The 8,385-nt window shown below is 50.2% G+C and overlaps 1 pseudogene; it reads left to right on the top strand.

Moving 5' to 3' along the window:
- The first annotated feature begins 3,734 nt into the window (after positions 1-3,734).
- Positions 3,735-8,158, top strand: LOC125995952 (serpin B6-like; annotated as a pseudogene).
- The last annotated feature ends 227 nt before the right edge of the window (positions 8,159-8,385 follow it).

Below are 8,385 nucleotides of genomic sequence, written 5' to 3'. Positions count from 1 at the left end.
TTCACCCAGATCCTGGTGCTGCCCTATGTAGGGGAAGAGCTGAACATGATCATCATGCTCCCGGACGAGGACAGGGACCTGAAGACGGTGAGGATGCAGGGACAGTGGCTGTGATGGCCCTATTGTTGGCAGAGGCCACGGTTTGCTGCAGACCTGTTCTGCCCCTCTGAGTCTTTGCCCCGCCCTGTTTGTATAAGCCACGCCTCTCTGCATACTGGCCCCTCCCTGCGAACATCTGGGAATATGGCAGGCCTCTCCATGCCCACAGCCTGCCTCTATTTTCATAAACTGCCCCTTCCATGTCCTAGTTCCACCCCTTCATGTTCTCACCCCACCAGAGTAACTATGCCCATCCCTTTATGCATGCCCTACCCATATTAGCATTCACCCTCAAGCTCAACTACATAACCATACAGTTACCATCCTTTCCAACTTTGTTGTCACCACTCCCATCGTACTTGTAGCCTCACCCACCTCTGCTACAGCCACACCCTAGGCTACTTAGCCACACCCACATCAGCTATAGCCCCGCCCCATGTAGATCCTCCCCACTCCCCAGGTGCCCTTTGACTCTGTCCACAGTTTCTACTATAGCACCCAGATCCTGGTGGGGTCTCTTCTGGGCAGGGGTGCCTCATGGTGCTCACAGGCCCTTGTCCTTGTCCAGAGCTCTCATCACCTACTTGTCCTCCCTCCATCCTTCAGGTGGAGAGTAAGCTCACCTACGAGAAGTTCAAGGAGTGGACTCAAATGGACAGGATGGATAAGCAGAACGTGATGGTGACACTCTTGTGCTTTAAGCTGGAAGAGAAATATGACCTGGAGGCTGTCCTGGGAGAGCTGGGCATGACCCTGGCCTTCAATCAGGCCACAGCCGACTTCTCAGGCATATCGTCCAGGCAGGACCTGTGCCTGTCCAAGGTGGTGCACCAGGCCTTCGTGGACGTGAAGGAGGAGGGCACTGAGGCGGCAGCTGCTGTAGATCTGATGGGAACCAGCTGCTGTCTCATGCCGAGTTTCTGTGCGGACCACCCCTTCCTCTTCTTCATCCAGGACAGTCAGACACAAAGCATCCTCTTCTGTGGCCGCTTTTCTTCTCCCTGAGCCCCCCACCCCCCCGTGTCCCCGAACATTCGGCAGCTCAGCCCTGCCAGCTTTCCTCCCAGCCAGCTCTGCCAATCTTCCTACATCTTGGACTTTGGGTCACCTCCCACAAATAAATTGCCTCATTTGGAAACACGACCCTGCTTTTGAAATGAAATGTACAGTCCAGAGGGTTGTAGGCTCTGTCCCCTTAACACTGTCCCCATTGGGGCATGGGTTTCAGGAGCTACACCGGGCCAAGGGGGCTCTTCTGGGCAGTGAGGTACAGGACTGCTGGGCAGGTAAGCCCGAAATAGAGTGAGGCAGGCAGCCAGAGCCTGGCAGTGGGGAGCTGGAGTACTCTTGCCTCAAACTTGCTAACAGTTCCTTATAACCCAAGAATGATGAGGGGGGCAGGTTAGTTCAGGTGAGGAGCATTCAATCAGTTCCATTTGCCATGTGCAGAAATCCTGGGTCTGAATAAATATTTCAACTAACAAGTACTATTTTGAGCCTGAGCGATAGCACCGAGGAGAAGGCAATTGGTGTGCAAGCAGTTGGTTTGTGTTTGACCTCAGCTTGTGATAGGATTACTGCACCTGCCCTAGTGATTTCTTAGTGCAGAGGCAGGAGTAACACTGCAGAGTGTGGCCCAAAGCCAAAAGAAAAATGAGAGAGAGTGAGAGGGGGAAGGAGAAAGAAAGAATGAGAGAGAAAGACAGAGACAGAGAGAGATGAGAAAATAGTTACATAAGTAGGATGACTTATGCCCAGCATGCAGAGCACTAAAGAGCCTGGAGATTGTACACATATCAGAGACTCAGAGACGTAGGCCTCATATGTGTGAGGCCTCAGGTTCAGTCTCCAACATTGAGCAGTTCTGTGTTGCCAAGTATTATCCTTGTTGTCCGGAGGCAGAGTATAGGTAGGAGAGAGCTCCAAGTCCCCTTGAGAGAAAACTGGGAAGAAATGAAGCACTATAGAGACTCTGGGAAATCAGGCACCTTCCTTGCATGCAGCTGGCCTGCTTTCTGTCTTCAGTATCATAATGGGCCCTTGAGCACCATTGGGGTCACTGCTCAGTGCAGGTCAAGGAAAAGCACCTGGAAAATGGTGTTTGTCTCGCACTTGGCCAACTGGGGTTCCACCCTTCAAATATCAGGAGACTGCTAGGCATTATTTCTGAGTTCAGAGGCATGAGTAATCCTTAAGGTTTGCTGGATATGTCCCCAAATCACAATGAACATATTAAACATATAAATAAACATATAAAATGAACATATTAAAGAGGCAAATGCTTTTAAAAATAAAAGTAAGGGAGAAAAGGCCAAGAACAGTGACCTGAGACAACATTGCTGGCCCTGAAATTGGTGTAGAAAGAGCTTGGCATGGTTGGAGAGTTCAAATGGAGCAGAGCTTACAGTGGATCCTGGTTTGATGGCTGGCACATGTCTAGTTCCTGGGTACCACGAGGAGGGGTTTCTGTGCACAGCCTGGAATGATCTAATAGGCAAAGGATGGTAGGGGAGGAGAACTTGAGACACCCCTGCTGAAGGGCTTCAGGCACCCTTCTGTAGATGTCACTAATAGAAAAGTGGCATCTAGGAATCTCACCTGGATCTAGTGCATGAGTGACACAGGGCTCCTGAGATGTTCCTACTGAACATGACCATAGTGGCAGTACATGGCATCTGGTTGGAAATGCTGAATTGTAGTATCTGCACAATTTTAGGCCAGAAGCATATCATCATATATTTTGGTTTGGCAGGAGATAGGAGTTAAGCCTCTATTATTAAAAAAAAGTCTTCAATTTAAAAAAATTAAATTTCATTTTTGGACACTGTGGTTTATAGAATTGTTCCTTATCTAATCATTTCTGGCATTCTATATCTCAACACCCATTCCACCACCTGTGTATCATTCCTTCCATTGTAGCCATAGTTAGCCCTTTGCTCAACATAAACTCTCCAGAAGCAGAAACAAGTTAAAAGAAAGAAAGTTTATTGGCTCTCAGGACAGAGGATCCTCAAAACAAAGAGACTTTGAGAACCCTGAGCCATTTTTCTAGACAGTTCTGTGACTTTCTACACTGTTGTCCTGTGCTTTCACACTCACTGGTTGAAGGGGTAAAGGTGCTGATCAGAGAAAGGCCTCACCTCAACCTAAGACTATTTTATATTCATACAACACACTCCAAATTCTTGTTATTGTGTTTTTTTTAAATCTACACCAGGTGGCACTCAGGGAGTATTTCTGGCACTCAAAAATTCCTCCTTTGGATCAGACTTTATAGACTGCAGAAAAGAAACCTGGGTTGGCCTCATGCAAGGCAAATGCCCTCTCCACTGTGTAATGGCTCTGGGCCCAGCTTCTTTTCTGTAGCAATGGCAGGACCTGGATGCTTGGACTAGGGCCTGGGATGTCTTCTGAAAGAGGCTTCTCAGAAACTGAGTGAGGGCTTCTCTATCCTGGGGTTTCATGGATTACTTTTGATCTCAACTCTAGGCTTCCCTCTCTTTTGCTGGAATCCTATTTTGGGGATCATGGGAATCTTCCAAAGAAGTCCAGAGATTGGTATCCCCTGGGCCACTGCATCATGGTGTCTTGGGTGGCAGGGAGGGAGCGTGACTTACCTCACTCTCACAGGCTTGCAGACATGGCTGCCGTCCTGGAAGCTAATACCACCTTTGCCCTGGGCCTTCTGAAGAAGCTGGGGGAGGATAGCTCCACCAATATGTTCCTCTCCCCCGTGAGCATCTCCTCTGCCCTGGCTATGGTCTACCTGGGGGCCCAGGGCACCACTTCAGAACAGATGTCCCAGGTATGAACCTACAGTCTCAGTGGGCACTTAGCTGATATTAGGCATAAAGTGCTATTGATGGGAAATGGGGCTTGGGAGAAGGGGCCACCCTGGTCCTGGCAGAGCCCCTCATATCTCTGGGGGCTGGTTAGCCACCCAAGATCCTCTCACATAACAGCACTCACTCAGGGCTGTTGTCTGTCCTGTTGGTTCCAAGCTACCCCTCTTTCTAGGTGATAGGTATCGTTTCTCTGTGTTTGAGAATTTATTTCTTGTGGGGACTCTCACTTTTCCACACCTCTCCAAGATATGCATGGGAGGGGCTGGAACAGTGGCGCAAGCAATAAAGATTCTGCTTTGTGCATACTAGCCTAGGATGAACCTGGGTTGGATCTCCTGGAGTCCTATATGGTCGAACGATTTCTGAGCCCATAGCCAGAAATAACCTCTGAGTGTCACCAGATGTGACCGGAAAAAAAAAAAACAAAAATAAAAATATGCATGGGAAATTTGTGGCTTCTTTCATTCTGGAGACAGGCACCTGAGCCTCTAGTAACAGGTAAGTCAGTGCCTCAGCCTTCTGACCAACATCCCTGCTCCCTCTCCCCAGAGCTCCTTGTCTTCTTCTGTCCTTTCCCAGACTGCTTCCTTTTCTGTGTTCTTTTATGTCCTGAACTCTGCTGGGGTGGTTCAGTGGCTACATAGCCCCCAGTAAAGAGAAAGGGTGTAGACAACCCCCAGATCCTGAAACACCCTCTTGAGGCCTTCTTTTCTGACAAGCACATGTGTCGTGGTTTTCCAAGCCTTCCATGGAGCTATAGGGGGGATGCCGTGAGCTCCTCATATGAGAGCAGTGGTCAGTAAATAGGGCAAATGTGGCATCAGGAAGGTCAGAGCACACCTCAAGTTTAGTAGAGTGGGGAGCTGCCCATGCACTATGGGAAGGCCTGGCCTGCAGCTGGCTCTACAGAACTCAGTGCTTGGGGCTGGCCATGGGGGTCCTCTGTGCAACACTTGAGGTTCAGGGCCAGGAAGAGTCAACACTGCTAACCGCTGTCTGTGTCTGTGTGGCCACAGGTCCTCAGTTTCCACTGGGTCAGAGGCAACATGCATGAGGGCTTCCAGGACATCATGGCTGCCATAAATAAGCCAGGTACCCAGTACCAACTCACGATGGCCAACCGTCTCTTTGGGGCCAAGACTTATGATTTCCTGACCCTAATTGCTGCTGTGTGTGCCCTGAGAAGGGAAGAGAAGTGAAAGGGGAGAAGTGGGTGAGAGGTGGGTCTAGTCCATTCACCTGAAACACCTCTGGTGTTTCAGCTCGGCAATGTACTTGGTACCAGAATATGCCTTTGGTTGTTTGACAAGCCACCATGGTGTTTGGTGTTTGTCACAGGTCCCATGTATGCCTGTTCCAGTTCAGCCAGACACAGATGGGAGCATGGCACAACTTCACAATAAGTGATTCACAGATATACCCCATGTGTATGTGTATGTATGTGTGTGAGAGAGATACAGAGGGAGAGGTGTGAGAGAGACAACGAGACATCAAGACAGAGCAAGAGACATCAAGACAGAGAGAGACAGCGAGAGAGATTGAGTCAGTGCTCTTACTCTTTGCTCTGATAACACTCTCTGGCCTGTTGGTTTTGTTTAGTTTTGCTTTTTGCCCATGAAAAACTTTTGCTGCTTTTTGAGAAGCAGCTTTAGTTTTTCACTTTATTTTGGGTTTCCCAGGGCCCTGAGGCTCCTCCTGGTGGTTGCCATTCAGCCAGGTCCACAGTTGAGTCTTGGTGTCTGGATGACCCTTTGATGACCCAAGTCGCCTTCCAGGTTCACCCTTTGTGGCACTCAGGGGAATCTTATGATGCTGGGGACCCCACTGGAGGTGGCTACGTGCAAGGCCAAGAAGGATATTTCAAGGCAAGAAGGATATTTCCATCCCTGTGCCTTCTCTCCAGTCCCCAAAGTTTATTTTTCAAATTCATTATTCTTGATTATGAGGCCACAACCTCCATGCTCAGCGCTTCTCCTGGCCTCTATGTTCAGGGTTGTCTCTTGGTGCTATTCTCAGAAATCACTCCTGGCAGACTTGGGGACCTTAGGTAATTCAGGAGACCTTAGGGGATCCCTGGGATTGATCCTGAGTTGGTTGTATGCAAGGAAACAGCCCTCCTCACTTTGCCATGGTACTGGACCTCCTCTCCCCCATTTCATCCCTCACTTTTATGAGTACTTTCCTAGAGGAAGTGGTAGGATGATGAGGGTATCTGTGTGGGGATCCTCACAGAGCAATCCAGAGATGCCTGTGTCCCCCAGTCATTCAAGGACTCCTGCCTCAAATTTTACCATGCCAAGATGGAAGAGCTGGATTTTGCTCAAGCCATTGAGGAGTCCCGGAATCACATCAACTCCTGGGTTGTCCAGAAGACAGAAGGTGAAATGCCTCTTCTTTTATCTGATGTTCACAGGGGTCATTTCTTGTACTGACTGAGGTAGTGATGGTGATGGGGTTCCCTTAAGCGAACCTTTCTTCTTTTCAGGCAAGATTACTGAGCTGCTGGAGCCTGGTACGGTTAACTCAGAGACTGCGCTGATTTTGGCCAATGCCATCTACTTCAAAGGAAACTGAGAAAGTCCATTTAAGCAGAAGGATACCAAGGAAAGACCCTTCAAAGTCATCAAGGTAAAGCCTGCTGATAGTGGCTAAGGGAATGAGTTTTATATGGCCTTAGTGGGCCTGTGGAGCCCCCCCATTCCCTGCTTACCTTGGGGACTTTCTGTCATCCTCACCCCATGCTGGGATCTCAAAGGTGGTTCCTGCATCCTACACAGCCTAGGGCCTCCACCTCTGGTACAGGCCCAGGTCCCACCTGACTATGGCAATATGTGTCAGACAGGAGGTTCTGTGAGGTCCCCAAGAACATCAGCCATGTAAGGAGCAGACACGGGACATCCCCACATCCCCACATTTGGATACTGAGCTCAGCCATATCATGGGGGGCCTATGTAAAGCTCTGAATAGGGGTTGGTGTTAAGGGTATGTCTGATCTTGCTAAAGCCCCAGAGCAGCTAGTCTGTGTGCTCTGGCTGTGTCTGGGGTCCCAAGGCACTGCTCCATGATCTCTCCTTGTCCCTCCAGAATGTGAGCAAGCCAGTGCAGATGATGTACCAGTCAGACACCTTTAAAATGACCTACATTAAAGAGATCTTCACCCAGATCCTGGTGCTGCCCTATGCGGGCCAAGAGCTGAACATGATCATCATGCTCCCGGAAGAGGACAGGGACCTGAAGATGGTGAGGATGCAGGGACAGTGGCTGTGATGGCCCCATTGCTGGCAGGGACCATGGTTTGCTCCTCCCCTTTGAGCCTTTGCCCCTCCCTCTTTGTGAAGGCCACGCCCCTTTGCATACTGGCCCCACCCTCATCTGCCCCTCTGGGACTATGCCATGCCTCTCCACATCCACACTCTGCCTCTATTTGCATAAACCCTCCTCCTTCCATGTCCTAGATCTACCCCCTCATGCACTCATCCCCACCCAGAGTGACTATGCCCTGCCTCATCATTTATGTGCCCCACCCACATCCGCATTCTCCCTCCCCTCAACCGCATAACCAGGCCCATACCATTATGATCCTACCCTTCTTTGTTGTGACCACGCCCATCTTACTTGTAGCCCTGCCCACCTCTGCTACAGCAACACCCACATAGGCCATAGCCCCATCCCATTTTCTCCGACCCACTCTCCAGGTGCCCTCTGACTGTGTCCACTCTTCCTGCTACACCTCCCATGGGTGCTTCCTGGTGCCCACTGGCCTGTTGTCCCTGTTCTGAGCTCAATTCACGTACTGTCCTTCCTCCTTTTGTCCAGGTGGAGAGCGCACTCACCTATGAGAAGTTCATGGAGTGGACTTGGATGGACATGATGGATGAGCATAAAGTTATTGTGCTGCTCCCCAGGTTTATGCTGGAGGAGAACTATGACCTGGAGGCCATCCTAGGGGGGCTGGGCATGACCCTTGCCTTCGACCAGGTCACAGCTGACTTCTCAGGATGTCGTCCAAGCGGGAACTGTGCCTGTCCAAGGTGGTGCACTAGGCCTTGGTGGAGGTGAACAAGGAGGGCACTGAGGCGGCAGTCACTGTAGATCTGATGGGAAGAGACAGCTGTCTCCTGCCCAGCTTCTGCGCCAACCAACCCTTCCTCCTCTTCATCCAGGACAGCCAGACACAAAGCATACTCTTCTGTGGTTGTTTCTCTTCTTCCTGAAAGGGTCCCTGAGTCCTCGAACCTTGGGTAGACCAGCCCTACTCTTCGCCTGTGCCAGCTGTGCTCCTCTGCATCTCTTCACTAGTGTTTCTTAGGTCACCTTCCTAAAATAAAGCACCTCTTTTTGAACCACACCCCTTGCTTTTAAGATGAAATAAACAGTCCAGAGGGTTGGAGGCTCCTTTCGCCAGAGGGACTGTCCCCTCCAGCACTGTCCCCATCAGGGC

The sequence above is a fragment of the Suncus etruscus genome, chromosome 18, assembly GCF_024139225.1.
Source record: "Suncus etruscus isolate mSunEtr1 chromosome 18, mSunEtr1.pri.cur, whole genome shotgun sequence".
NCBI lineage: Eukaryota > Metazoa > Chordata > Mammalia > Eulipotyphla > Soricidae > Suncus > Suncus etruscus.
Note: the sequence above shows the minus strand (reverse complement) of the source record. Positions and strands in the feature narration are given on the sequence as shown.